General features: G+C 44.3%; 1 protein-coding gene across 1 annotated transcript in view; it reads left to right on the top strand.

The window, feature by feature from the left end:
• Positions 1 to 547: 547 nt before the first annotated feature.
• The window catches only part of LOC123766197 (synaptotagmin-5), an 88,590-nt gene continuing 78,334 nt past the window's right edge, over positions 548 to 10,803 (top strand). The window contains exon 1 of the mRNA XM_045755157.2: positions 548 to 764. The gene's annotated coding sequence lies outside the window, so the exon portion shown is untranslated. The remainder of the gene's footprint in view (positions 765 to 10,803) is intronic.

Here is a 10,803-nt window from a genome sequence, read left to right as displayed (position 1 = left end):
TTTATTGAAAAGATCATTGCAAATGCAAAGTTGCCCACTTGCAACAGCGCATTTCCTCGAAAATAAAAATATAAATGTTATACCGAGTTGAAAATTTAAACTCCACATCCAGACGGTTCTTGAAAACGGGAAAACGTAGGAGTGTGTTGCTCCATTCCACATGATGACTGGAATGGAGTGACCAATAGACAATATCATTAAATTCTCAGAAGAGCGACAGCTCCATTACTTAGAGAAGGTGAAAACACAAGTGCACGTTTTCTCTAACGTTACCCATTTTCTCTGAATAATGATAAACAGTCTATCACTAGTGCCACCTGTGTAGGATGAGTTGCAAGCTAGAAATTTATATCAATATTTCACCCATCACCCAGTAGGATTTCGACTGTATAACAATACCAAAACATTAATTACACCTTATAACAAATTATCGATTGTAAAATAAGTAAAAATATATATTTTTTTATCGGGAAAATAATTGTAAATAAGATTCAGCGTTCGACAGTGGCGAGGTGGGAGGCCCAGAGACGACACCTGCGTCAGTCGCTCAGGACGACGACGACGCACAACAACACGGCTGTGGCTCTCCACCGCTTGACGCACATCTCCCTAAAATATTTCAAGCCGATTTTTTTAACCTTTTGCTGCAGTGATCTATTGTTATTAGCAGTGATATGTGACATTGGCACGATAGCGCGTTCGTGTCGATCAAAACTGTGAAGATTTCGTGGGGCAAGTGTCGAAGCACTTGTTTGAGCTGATAGGTAAGTTGGTTCAACCTTCTTGTATGTTACTTGTAGTGATGCGCTTATCTATCGTCACACTATTATTATTTTGTTAAGCATATTTGCATAATTATGTAAACAAAATAAATGTATATATGCCTGGTCGAGGACCGGGCCCCGGGGACGTTGAGCCCCGAAATCATCGAAAGGTATGATGCCCTTACAAAAAAAACTGAATTGTTCGTATAATTTCAACAGATTATATAAATAATTAAATTTATCATATAAATTGTGGAAATGATTGACATAAGTAATATATATATAGATAATATTAGTGTTCAGTGAGAAACCACAAGGTCTCCTCTGAATACTTTTTATTTTCTTCTCCGAGGCTATGGGTCCCCACATTGGCACCAGAGGTGGTACCCTCACAAACTATATATATATATATATATATATATATATATATATATATATATATATATATATATATATATATATATATATATATATATATATATATATATAATCTTCACGTCAGTTGAGTGCCCCGGGTCTCATCTAATGCAACAAGCAGCTATTGCTTACTGGCAAGACAGTTGACAGATTAATATATGGCTTTATGAGGTATATTCTCTCTCTCGCCCTCTCTCTCTCCCTCTCTCACCTACTTTTTATTGCTTATCTACCACTCCTCTTCTCACTCTCACTTCTTCTCTTCCCCCCTACGTATTTCCCCATTCTGTTCCCCCCTCCCTCCTTTCCCCTCCCCTAATCTATTCCCCTCTACCCATTCCCCATCTCTTCAATTTCGCATTAAATATTAACTATAATATTAACAGTACAAGTAATAATTATGAGAGTAATAATAATTTCAATTACATCAACATAAACCGAAGCAATAGCAACAGTCAAATTAATGTAATCAACAAACAAGCAAACAAACAAACTCTGCCATCAACTCTGCAAAATATCAGAAGCAGTATTACCAATACAGTTTTCCTAAGGAATCCCAGTGATGCCAATCAACCATTCCCTGGAGACCTCGATCCATTGAGTGGGTAAATGGAATCGAACCTGGAATCTGAATATTGTAAATGGAATCGAGAGCCTTCCTGCCTAGTGTGCTGGAATGTACTCACCTAGTTGTACTCGGCTAGTTGTGCTTGCCGGGAGTTGAGCTTTGTCTCTTTGGTCCCGCCTGGCCCCTTTGTGTGTGTGTACTCAGCTATTTGTACTCAACTATTTGTGCTTGCGGGGGTTGAGCTTTGGCTCTTTGGTCCCGCCTCTCAACTGTCAATCAACTGGTGTACAGATTCCTGAGCCTACTGGGCTCTATCATATCTACATTTAAAACTGTGTATGGAGTCAGCCTCCACCACATCACTGCCTAGTGCATTCCATCCGTTAACTACTCTGACACTGAAAAAGTTCCTTCTAACGTCTCTGTGGCTCATGTGGGTACTCAGTTTCCACCTGTGTCCCCTTGTTCGCGTCCCACCAGTGTTGAATAGTTTATCCTTGTTTACCCGGTCGATTCCTCTGAGGATTTTGTAGGTTGTGATCATGTCTCCCCTTACTCTTCTGTCTTCCAGTGTCGTAAGGTGCATTTCCCGCAGCCTTTCCTCGTAACTCATGCCTCTTAGTTCTGGGACTAGTCTAGTGGCATACCTTTGGACTTTTTCCAGCTTTGTGTTTGTGTGTGTGTGTGTGTGTGTGTGTGTGTGTGTGTGTGTGTGTGTGTGTGTGAGAGAGAGAGAGAGAGGGGCTGTGGGGGACTCGGGGCTGAATGGACAGCTCTTGGGTGTCGTAATCCTAAGGGCCCGGGTTCGACTCGCAGCCGAGGCGGAAACAAATGGACAGTTTCTTTCACCCTGATGCCCCTGTTACCTAGCAGTAAATAGGTACCTAGGAGTTAGACAGCAGCTACGGGCGGCTGCTTCCTGGGGATGTGTGTGTGTGCGCGCGTGTGTTAGAGAGAAATTATGTAGTAGATATAATAGAGGAAAAATAGATTGGTTAGAAAGGCGGGGTCCAAGAGCTACTAGCTCGATTCTGCAGACACAAATAATAAATACAAATGAAAAATACACAAATAAAAAATACACACACACACACACACACACACACACACACACACACACACACACACACACACACACACACACACATGTATGTGCGTTCCCTCATAGATTAAGGAACGTGTTAGGAATTTACATATAGCATTGTATTTAAATGATGCGAAGGTTTAAGAGGAATTACGTGTTGTGTAAATCTTTTCTACATAAGAATGATTGAAAGTGTTCACGCTTTTGTTTTTAAGAAATTTATGTGCGCACTTTTGGGTCTTTTTGTTCACTTTTGTGGGTTTGTGTATGCCTGTCATATCTCTACTTTCATGAGGGGGGGGGGTGTACATTTTAAGGAAAACGTGTACAACTTTTCCAATGTTCTGTGCACTTTTTCCTATTCCATGTGTACCTTTTCTAATGTCCTATACAACTTTTCCCAATGCCCTGTATACCATTTCCGATGCTCTGTACACCTTTTCCAAGGCCTTTTACTATTAACATATACTTTTTTAAATGTTAGAAATTATACTAAATTATTCTAGACGATTAATGATCATAGAGTTAAATGTCGGTGTGGCATTTCATTCAGAAAGGTCAAGTGCACTGAAGCTCCACACAGGTGAGAACCCCTTTTGTCTTGCTCATAACACGCTCACAGTGTCTGTGTCTCTCTGTGTCTCTGTGTATCGGTCTCCTTCCCCCCCCCCTCCTCCCATTCTCCTCTTTCTCTCCCCACTTTCTCTCTCCCCATTCTCTTTAATCTTCTCTCTTCTCTATCATGTACACGGGTGGTACAGGAGTAGAGGCAATCTGATCCCCTGGTCGCAGGCTGAGAGCTCTATAGCCTTACAATACACGTGTTTCCCCTGGAACACGATCTGTGAATTGGTTTTACTCCCAGGTTTTCAGTTGATGCTGGGTGAACACAGGCGGACTGTTACTGATTGGTCCCCCAGACAACCCTCCAGGGATTTCTCCCAGGGTGAGTATATATGTGTGTGTGTGTGTGCGAGTGTGTGTGTGTGTGTCAGATGATGGAGGACGAGACTGTGTATTCGGAAGGCTCCTCGCCCCCACACGGGACACATGTGGGGGGTGGGTGCTACTGTCAAGGTGATCCAGCTATGTCCTAGTTAGCAACCACTAACTAGGTCAACTACTAACCAGCCTCAGAATGCAGGCCCACAATAGTTGTCTAACTCCCCCAGTATCTATCTACTGATACGTGAAAAAGAGGCATGAGGTGAACGAAAACGCTGCTTAACTGTTTCTACCCCCGGCCGGGAATCGACCCCAGGTCTCACGGCTGTTATTCGAAGACGTTCTCCGCTAGACCACAGGCAACCTTCCCTCCTCCTCCCCCCTCTTCTATCTCTCTAAGAAGGCTCTAAGAGAGGAAGGGGGTGAGAGGCTGCACCATACACTGATTGCTATGTAAATTCAATAAAACCAATGGGGAGAATTCGCATCGGGTTCCCCTCTTGCAGCATCAGCGCCTCCTGCAGCATCAGCGTTTACAGCATCAGCGCCTCCTGCAGCATCAGCGTTTACAGCATCAGCGCTTTCCTACTTCTCATCAAAGGCCAAGAGGTCTCGACTCGGGTCTCACTGACGCATGTTATATTGCAAGATTAATGTCATCCCAGTGTGTTCATGGTATTGACGTCGGAGGAAGGCTCGGCGTTGACGTCAGCGGAAGACTCGAGGTTGACGTCGAAGGAAGGCACGAAGTTGACGTCAGTGGAAGACTGGAGGTTGACGTCGGAGGAAGACTGCATCAGGCATCAAAACTGGATACACGCTTTGCCCCACACACAAGAGTGGGAGACATGCCCCGGACACGACTACTGGTGACTGTGAATACTGGTGTGATCAGTCATATTCCTAACACCATGAACACCTTTCTACACACACACACACACACACACACACACACACACACACACACACACACACACACACACACACACACACGAACCACTAACTTGGTTAGTGGTTCGACAGGTTAGTGAGACAGTGATGTTCTTGGAAGAACTAAGATGATTTCATAGACACACAGTGGAGCAGGTATACTCTGCTTCTCGGTGTATCTGTGTACACTGAAAGTTTACCTCTGTCTTGAACTATGTTTTATGTCTTGACTAAACTGTTTGGTAAACAGGATATAGTTGTATGACCTTAATAACCCTCCGAAGGGGTGATAGGTCCGGAGTCCAACACCAAATTCATGAAGCGGTATCACTGAAGAAGCAGACATGGGCGTCGCGGGAGACACGGAAGCAACTGCCGACGTCTTAACGAGGTCGTTCCCTTGTTGATGAGGAAGGCAAGGCACCTGCACAGGGAGTTGAGGAGGTAATTGTGCCTGCTGCTGCTGCTCCTGCTGCTGCTGCTGCTCCTGCTGCTGTTCCTGCTGCTGCTACTGCTGCTGCTCCTGCTGCTGCTGCTGTGTTGGTGTATGTTGGTGTGTATGCTGTTTGGTGCATGTTGTGGGGTAATATGAAGTTGTGTGGTGTATGTTATGTGGTAAACTTGGTACTGCAACATATTCTCTTAAACAGTGAGACTGTTGAAGGTGGAACCAAGAAACGACAAATTGGCTAAAACAAAAGTACCGTGACGTCGTGTTTACAAACATGACGGCATTTTGTAGTCGGGTGACGTCTCCGAGATCAGCTGTAGGTCAACTAAGCCCCCGCGAGTTGACTTCTTGACGTCACTTGTGCAATCAGCCAACCCCCGTGATGTATTTCTTATGACGTCATTGTTGCGATCACCCAACCCCCTGCGATGTATTTCATATGACGTCATATAACCAGCGCGAAAGCCAATCCCAATGATGTATCCCCATGACGTCACCCAAGTAATCATAGCGACCAGCCAATCACCACAAGGTATCTGAAGGCCGCAGGAATCCCCAAACTTTTTGAATTCCCATTAAAAAACATATGAAAAAACAGATCAAGGGAAGCTTATGCATGATTCACAACTGACCTGTTTTAATTCCATGAGTTTGTGACCTTGTGTTTGTGACGAATGTTGTCAATGTTTTATGGGGTTATATAAATGGGGAATTGAAATTGAAATGGGGAGTGGGTTAACGCGATGGGGGGAGGTGTAAGGAGACGGGGAAGAGGTTACGGAGATGGGGAGGAAGAGTTGGAGGATGCGGGGGAAAATTGTTAGAGAGAGAGAGAGAGAGAGAGAGAGAGAGAGAGAGGGAAGAGTGCGGACGCCACAGCTGCATCATTCCATTACCTTCGTCATATTCAATGAGAGATTCGATTCCGCTTGGATATTCCCCAACGTTTGTTGGTGGCGAGTCTCGATATTTCGAGTTGTTTGACCGTCAACTCACAATTTCATCATAACAAGAGAGAGAGAGAGAGAGAGAGAGAGAGAGAGAGAGAGAGAGAGAGAGAGAGAGAGAGAGAGATTTCAGATGATGTAGTTTTTTTATATTTATATATCTCCGCTTGAGAAAATGCACGTATTCGCCTTTAGGAAACATTTGCGATTTAGATGAGTAGGCCTAGAGAAATTTCAATTGAAAACATAACCAAGATACCCAACCTAGTGCTAAATATGGCACAAAACCACATTATATTAACCTGCTGTTGACACCTACAACTTAATATTGTAACGTGTGCCACCTATAGTGCTCGTGACCATGTTCGAAGCTATGATTCGAAACGTGCTTCGTTCACTTTTATCATATGATATTAAATTAAATTAGCCCTCCCTAAATTATATATATCGCTAAATTATCATTACCCAAAAAACTATACATAATTTTATCTAGGGCTAACTGTGCATCAAGCCTTAGTTTATGATTTTTGGGGGGGTTTAGGATTTTGCATTATTCCGTGCGAAAGATTCATTGTAATTTGTATGCTGTATAAGTCTCACAATAACCCAGGCTGGGAGGGCATAGTTGAAACTGTAAAGTACAAACAGAACACAAAACACATAACTTTTTTTCCCCAAAAACTCTGCTTAATACTATAAAATACATTCATTAAGTATAAGAGAAAATGCCGTATTGATTACTTGATACGGAAAGCATGCAGGCGATGAGTCACAATAACGTGGCTAAAGTATGTTGACCAGACCACGCACTAGAAGGTGAAAGGACGACGACGTTTCGGTCCGTCCTGGACCATTCTCAAGTCGATTGTGAATGGTCCAGGACGGACCGAAACGTCGTCGTCCCTTCACCTTCTAGTGTGTGGTCTGGTCAACATGGAAAGCATTACAACAGGGGCTGTGCGGTCGGTCGCAGCCTGGACGAGCAGAGCCAGAGGATAGTGGGGAGTAACTTTATATCCAGGACGCTAATGTTATATCAAGCTGAGATACTTGTATCTCTAAATATCAAAATCATCTAAATGTCTTTAAGACTATGGAGTTGTCCGAAGCAGTGTATAAGCTTTCTGGTGTCACACACACACACACACACACACACACACACACACACACACACACACACACACACACACACACACACACACACACACACACAAGCCCTCAGACAATCAACTAAGCACTGGCAGGGTTGTCGCGACATGCGTCTAGAGGCGACAGGTGCCGCCAACGCGGTTGCCATGCCAACTCGTGAGACGCCTAAATCCATGTTTACTGACCACCACCTGCTAATCACCGAGCAAATGATATATTTTATGTTGGAGAGGGAGAGGGACGTGTGTCACTGCATAGCTGCGGTTGGATTCCAGCTCCTGGATCACGTCTTTTCCCTCTCGGTTGCCCAACCTCGCCTCTCGATCTCCTTGCTCCGTTCAACCTACTTTAGAACTTGTAAAATGCCTTCCATCACCTCTGACCCCCCCCCCCCCTCTCATCCCTCTTCCCCCTCATCCCTCTCCCCTCTCATCCCTCACCCCCCCCTCATCCCTCACTCACCCCCCCTCCCGGATATAATTAACTAAACATTAGAAACCAATTTGCTTAATAGCCGGTAAAGGGTTCTCAAGGTGAGGTCCATGTGGTATTCCCGTGGCTAGAATGGTGGTTGCTTGGGTAGTTGTCGTGGTTGGGGGTGATTGTTGATGTTGTGGTGATTGTGAGTGTGGTCATATATTGCTTATATATACCACCACACTCCATCTTATATACCACCATCAATGCTTATTGATTAATTTTGCTCTTCGTTCATTCTTCCCTTTAATTCCTGTGATCAATTTTGCCATAGTCACTTTTCTCATCCTAACATGCTTTCCATTCTCGTCCCCTCCTAATTGTTCTCTATCTTCCTCAGTCTCTCTGCCTCTCTTTATCTCTCTATCTTTCTCAATCCCTCTTCCTCTCCTCTCTTGAGCCCAGAACATGTTAATAACCTGTTTCAGACACGTGATTCAAGTTGGTTAGAAAATGTATCTACATGTTTCAGACACGTCTACTGGGCCACGTGGTTAGAATGTGTCTATACATGTTTCACACACTTGAATGGGGGGGGGCCACGTGGTTAGAATGTGTCTATACATGTTTCACACACTTGAATGGGGGGGGGGGCCCACGTGGTATATTTTTAAGATATAGCGAGTAAGTCTTTTAATAACACGTATGGTCCGTGTTGCAAGCAGCGTTGACAGACATATTGCCATTAGAGATTGGAAGAAACATCTGAAGGTAGGATTGACGGTCACCCTGCAGACTGAAGAGTCTGTTTAACGTCAGTCTATTTCAAGTTACAAATTGAGGACTTATTAAGGGGTATTAGTTCTCAACTGCAGGCCAAGTTGCGCAGACAAGCCAATTAAACTTAATAGCCTGCAATGTCAGTAATGCAGAGTCAATTAGCGTTGATGACCAGTGCTGGAGAACATGTTAGCCAGCCATATAACATTCCCTCTTGATGATGCTGGTCATTTATATATATATATATATATATATATATATATATATATATATATATATATATATATATATATATGTCAGGTGGACATGGTACTGGATAAGCGAGGTGTTTGGAGCGCCTGGCTGTCTGAGGAGACTAGCCACTAGGGGCTGGTTCCCCTTGCAAACTTTGCAAGGGGAATGGTCTGGAGTGTGGAATGGACATAGGAGTGTCGAAGTCGACCTAAGTTAAACATTTTAAGAAAAGTTTCCATTTACAGAGACCCTCCTCCCTATCTATGCGATTTTACTGCTACCGATACTGCTGTTTGCAAGTGATGCTCGGACGCCCAGTCTATCTAGCTTTGATAGACTGTTGCATAGGATGTAATTGAGTCTATTGAGTTTAGATTATGTTGTCATAAATTATTTGTAGCCCATTATGTAATAGTGAATATGTAACCATGCCAACTTGGGTGATTTAGGGGGAAGAGGAGAGCGGGTGATTGGCGCCCGTGGTGTGAGATTGGTGGGGAAAGCTTTGGGGGGGGGGGGGGAGGGTGAGGTCAGTCGTTTGTGTGGGGGTGGGGGAAGGGAGGTGGGAGATGACGTCAGTGGTGTGGGGGTGGGGAGCTGACGTCAGTTGTTGGAGAAGGTTACATGATAGTGGTGGGCGTGGTGGAGAGGTAAGTGTTTTGAGTTCCTCGTAATAGACATGATTGTTGCCAGTATATGTGGAACTTTGCTGTCCCTCCCTTCCCCTACCCCCTTCCCTCCCTCCTTTCCTTCCCTCCCTCCTTTCCTTTCATCCCTCCCTTCTTTCCTATCTCCTCTCCTTCCTTCCCTCCTCCTCCTTCTCTACCCCATCCCTCCCTCCCTCCTTCCCTTTTGCCCTGCTCTAACTTCGAACACTAACCTACTTAACCTACTTAGAATACTTAGGAGAATACTAACCACAATAAGCAGAAGGAACTGACGACGCGACTTAACTTGATAATCTTTGATCCAACAAATAATTTTATTCTGTGCCTTTTCGGGGGCATTGACTTCCAGCGAGGGGACGTGAGAGATGATGATAACGAGGGAGAGGGGAAAGAGAGAGAGAGAGAGAGAGAGAGAGAGAGAGAGAGAGAGAGAGAGAGAGAGAGAGAGAGAGAGAGGGAGGAAAAGGGTATGAAGAGAAAGCGAATGATAATAGATAAAGAGAAGATAATAAAGGTATAATTTTGCCTTCTCTCGTTACTACCAAACACCTAACTGTTTCCTTTTATCATCCTGCCTTTCCATCTTTCCTACTCTCCGAGTAGGAAAGATCCCTACCTTCAAGAAACAACCTCCTACCTAGTTTCTCCTACCTCCTCCTACCTTTAGAAAACGACCCAATGCAGCTTCCAGTTCTCCTATACCCTTCCAACCAGTTTCTCCTCTCCTTCATTCATTCCTGGTGGTGTTGACTTTCCACTTCCCTTCCTTTCCCCTCTGTTTCCACATCCGCTTTCTCTCCTCTTCGTCGCTTCATGCATCTCCCGTTTCATCACCTCTCCCTCCAACTCTTCATTCCAAATGGATGGCTTTAATCTTCTTTATGCAGTGGCGTCAGAGGGATGAATATATTATAGTCCGTAGCGCGCGTGCGCACGTACACACACACACACACACACACACACACACACACACACACACACACACACACACACACACACACACACATTCATATATGGAATGCACTATAATAAATAGAATAGTAAATGGAATGCATTAAGCAGTGATGTGGTGAAGGCTGACTCCATACACAGATTCAAATGTAGATATGATAGAGCCCAATAGGTTCAGGAATCTGTACTTCAGTTAACTGACAGTTGAGAGGCGGGACCAAAGAGCCAGAGCTCAACCCCCGCAAGCACAACTAGGTGAGTACATCCCAACTAAGGTGAGCACCTTCCCCCCCCCCCCCCCCCCCCCCCGCCCCTCCCCGCCCCTATACACACATCTTCATTCACAACTTCAAGAGTAAAATTAATAAAAAGCATTATGGATCAGTCGATACTGTGTCTTGGGAGTCTAGAAATGAGCGTTCGATCCCATTGTACAGCCTCGATATTTCCGCATTATGAAATTGTTTCTTTCTGGTTTGTCTGAAGGCATTTGATCTA

The sequence above is a fragment of the Procambarus clarkii genome, chromosome 9 (genome assembly GCF_040958095.1).
Source record: "Procambarus clarkii isolate CNS0578487 chromosome 9, FALCON_Pclarkii_2.0, whole genome shotgun sequence".
NCBI classification, from domain to species: Eukaryota; Metazoa; Arthropoda; class Malacostraca; order Decapoda; family Cambaridae; genus Procambarus; species Procambarus clarkii.
The sequence above is the reverse complement of the archived record's forward strand: the minus strand, read 5'-3'. Positions and strand labels throughout refer to the sequence as shown.